The 4,581-nt window shown below is 44.1% G+C and overlaps 1 non-coding gene across 1 annotated transcript; it reads left to right on the top strand.

The window, feature by feature from the left end:
• Positions 1-3,519: 3,519 nt before the first annotated feature.
• On the top strand, positions 3,520-3,594 carry Trnas-cga (transfer RNA serine (anticodon CGA)). The gene has a single exon. It is a non-coding gene; the product is annotated as a tRNA-Ser (tRNA).
• Positions 3,595-4,581: the final 987 nt, after the last annotated feature.

Here is a 4,581-nt window from a genome sequence, read left to right on the forward strand (position 1 = left end):
CAGACGCTCATAGTCTTTCCTAGAACCAGCAGTTGCGTCTTCGGATTAACATATTTCTTCCTCATTTGTGAACCTTAATTTGGAAGATAGTGCAGACGAATAAGATAGAAAACAAAGAATATAACTGATTACAAAACTCCGAACACGCTGTTCGACTGAGTCATAAAAATGAAGTATTAGCTACAAAACATATGCGTATCCATATACCGTGAGGCAAACCCATGCATAATATTATATCCCATGTGTCAATATTTTCGCTAATTGATAAAATATCTCAGCTTTAACAGCTATGCAGCTGAAAGTAAAAATGTCATTTTCGTAAGAAGCGAAATAATGGAGACCAAGCGTGACTGATTGATTTGATGTTTTAATTGTTGCGAGGGAAGAGAAGGGAGGAGAGAGAAAGATGAAAGGAGGTATAGAGAATAGGTAATTAGAAAAGAAGGAATGGAGATTGGGAAAGAAAAGGGAGGCTAGAGGAGATATAGGAGATGAAGCGCTAAAAAGAGAAAATCTGATGGGAAATGCAGACACAGAACTTGGTATTTCTTCAAGGAATTACATCATGAGCGACAGTTGTGAGTCAGTACCATTCCCTCATCCTGTGGTTGATTTGACACCTTGATGTAGTAGTTCTGCAGTGTCATTTCTGAGTCATGGTTGCAGTTACCGTCTGCAACGACGTCACATTCAATTGCACTATCATTTATACTAGTACATAAAGACTGACAAAAATTCGAGCTAGTGAAAACAGATCTGCCTTATTAGCAAATGGTATTAAACTAAAATTTTGGGGGAAAAAACCTGTAATCTTCCAAAATAATGAGCAGTTACAAGGACTGGAAATTCATTCATGTTCACTCACCTATTTCTTGGGAAAACCTCTAAGAGTAATCCCATCCTGTCCTCCACCTGCTTGTTTAAGCACACTCACCTTATATGAAGACAGCATGGCAGTTTAATTTGGGTGATCCAAACGACTAATCGTCTTATTAGACGATTTTGTATTGAACCTGAAAACAGAGCTAGCTACCATCGTCGATGCAACATGGATTGTTCATTAGGAATTTTCTTGAACATGTATTCAAATATGGTTCAAATGGCTCTGAGCACTATGGGACTTAACTTCTGAGGTCATCAGTCCCCTAGAACTTAGAACTACTTATACTTAACTAACCTAAGGACATCACACACATCCATGCCCGAGGCAGGATTCGAACCTACCACCGTAGCGGTCGCGCGGTTCCAGACTGTAGCGCCTAGAACCGCTCGGCCACTCTGGCCGGAACCCTATATATTGATCTAAAAGCATTTGAGTGGAAGAACAGCAGCAATATTAACCACCGCTCAATTATCTGATGCTCCTTTTGAATCAGGGAAAAGGGGGACTCGGAGTGTAAACCAATAAAACTTCCCCCTCCTGAAAAACCTTCCCGCGGCAACTTCTGCTCTCAGCTCATGGATCCATCCTCGAAACGTTGAATGTATACGTTACGTCTAATGGACTTAAATGGAATAAATATCATTATACGGAAGGTTTTTCTGAGATGAAAGGATTTAAATGACACCGATTTTCCTTGTGTATTCCTATAAGTGAGAGTTCCGAAGAAGAGGATAAATTACCTAAGTTGATACTTCATCCACAAGTCACAAACACGTCTACAATAACAGAAAAAAGAAGTTCACCTCTTTTTTATAGTTTGCAACAGATAAATATTACTTAGCGGCATGGAAGAGGCCCCTAGTCGCTGCTCGACACACACATTTAGACATTATACGGCTCTTCTCAAGCTGCTCTCTCTCTGGCCGAGGATAGAGCTATTAAACGGTTTTATGACCCATAAATATTCAGGGACGTTCGTCACTGAGAGCGAATGAAGGAAAGCTGTTCTCGGTCGTCTAGTACTCTATGAAACGAACTGTAATAGCAGTTGATATTGTTGTCGGTTCTCGGCTAGTACTAACGGGAGTAGCTGTACTTCTGCCTTTCAACTGACAAAGTTGGCAGCTTCCTATGATCTCACATTGATTGTGATGGGATTATGCAGACACATAGGAGTTTCGAGGTCTGTAAGAAAAAACTGAGGAAAATAATATTATTACAAGAATGAAATTTTCACTCTACAGCGGAGTGTGCGCTGATATGAAACTTCCTGGCAGGTTAAAACTGTGTGCCGGACCGCGACTCGAACTCGGGACCTTTGCCTTTCGCGGGCAAGTGCACTACCAACTATTTTTTTTTTTCGCAAGTCATCCTGTTCAAGTTCGGTGGTAGATCCGTCCACTCAGTTTTTCATTACAGAGTCCAACCGGCTCCCTGACCGTACACGCTGAGCTACCGGGCCGGCTTCCAACTGATCTACCCAAGCACGCCTCACGCCCCCTCCTCACAGCTTTAATTCCGCCAGTATCTCGCCTCCTACCTTCCTGCCAGGAAGTTTCATATCAGCGCACACTCCACTGTAGAGTGAGAATTTCATTCTAGAAACAAGCCCTAGGCTGTGGCTAAGTCATGTCTCCGCAATATTGTTTCTTCCAGGAGTGATAGTTCTGCAAGGTTCGCAGGAGACATTCTGTGAAGTTTGGAAGGTAGGAGGCGAGGTACTGGCGGAATTAAAGCTGTGAGGACGGGGCGTGAGTCGTGCTTGGGTAGCTCAGTTGGTAGAGCACTTGCCCGCGAAAGGCAAAGGTCCCGAGTTCGAGTTGTAAGTAGGCTGTTTATGTTTTCTTATTGGTAACGCCACGTAGCGCTCTGTATGAAAATCACTGGCTGTGCTGTGTGCAGTCTGTGGCTGCTTTGCATTGTTGTTGGCCATTGTGGTGCTGGGCAGCTGCATGTTAACAGCGCGTAGCGTTGCGCAGTTGGAGGTGAGCCGCCAGCGGTGGTGGATGTGGAGAGAGAAATGGCGGAGTTTTGAAATTTGTAATACTGGATGTCATGAACTGCTATGTATATTATGATTTTCCAACACTATTAAGGTACATACATTGTTTGGTCTCTATTAAAATCTTTCATTTGCGAACTACGCCTATCAGTAGTTAGTGCCTTCCGTAGTTTGAATCTTTTATTTAGCTGGCAGTAGTGCCGCTCACTGTATTGCAGTAGTTTGAGTTACGAAGATTTTTGTGAGGTAAGTGATTTGTGAAAGGTATAGGTTAATGTTAGTCAGGGCCGTTCTTTTGTATGGATTATTGAAAGTCAGATTGCGTTCCGCTAAAGATGTTGTGTGTCAGTTTAAGCACAGTCTTGTATAATTTTTCTAAGGGGACGTTACAGAGTCTCGGTCCGGTACACAGTTTTAATCAGCCAGGAAGTTTCATATCAGCGCACACTCCGCTGTAGAGTGAAAATTTCATTCTAGAAACAACGCCTAGGCTGTGGCTAAGCCATGTCTCCACAATATCCTTTCTTCCAGGAGTGCTAGTTCTGCAAAGTTCACAGGGTAGCTTCTGTGAAGTTTGGAAGGTAGGAGGCGAGGTACTGGTGGAATTAAAGCTGTGAGGACGGGGCCTGAGTCGTGCTTGGGTAGCTCAGTTGGTAGAGCACTTGCCCGCGAAAGGCAAAGGTCCCGAGTTCGAGTCTCGGTCCGGCATACAGTTTTAATATGCCTGGCAGTTTCATATCAGCGCACACTCCGCTGTAGAGTGAAAATTTCATTCTAGAAATAAGCCCTAGGCTGTGGCTAAGCCATGTCTCCACAATATCCTTTCTTTCAGGAGTGCTAGTTGTGCAAGGTTCGCAGGGTAGCTTCTGTGATGTTTGGAAGGTAGGAGACGAGATACTGTCAGAAGTAAAGCTGTGAGGACTGGGCGTGAGTCGTGCTTGGGTAGCTCAGTTGGTAGAGCACTTGCCCGCGAAAGGCAAAGGTCCCGAGTTCCAGTGTCGTTCCGGCACACAGTTTTAATGTGCCTGGATATTTAATATTATCACATTCTCGAGTTCGAAAAAGGTAACTACGCACGCCTTGGCGACAGTTTATGAACTTCAGTGAGCAATTTTGCTGAAAAAATCAATTAAACATTAGTAATCACGTTGTCATTATCTCTTCTCCCCATTTCAGCGGGATGTAATAAGCAGCTGGCTTTAATACGTAACGATTACACCGAAAAATAATAAAGGTACCTGAGACATGGCTACTGGCGCTAGTTATGCTCCACTTGCATCGCTGATATCGATACTTGTCTGGTCTTATATTTCTGACTGTTCCGCCTTTGGTTTTCCGGCTAGGCGTGTGGCCGAGCTCTCTCGCTGGTCGGCGTTCAACGAGCCAACATGTTTTGAAAGCAGGTCCTCGTCTCTATCCGCTATGCCTGGGCCCCGCCGTCCTTGGCGTTCTGCCGTGCGTCGGGTGTACGTTCCTGATTAATCGACGCGTATGCGTGCGAAACGGTGGCGGGTCCGTCATCTTAGGCTGGACATCTTCACATCGTGTAACTGGAAGCACTAAGTTACGTATGATTCATATGCTGCTGTTGACCTGCGAAGATTAGTGAAACTTACGGTGGCGTGTTGTATCTCCAGAGATAAGCTAAGGATGGTTCTGAAGAAGAGAGTGTTATACTGAACTTACGAAGTCTAAG

The sequence above is a fragment of the Schistocerca nitens genome, chromosome 3 (genome assembly GCF_023898315.1).
Source record: "Schistocerca nitens isolate TAMUIC-IGC-003100 chromosome 3, iqSchNite1.1, whole genome shotgun sequence".
NCBI lineage: Eukaryota > Metazoa > Arthropoda > Insecta > Orthoptera > Acrididae > Schistocerca > Schistocerca nitens.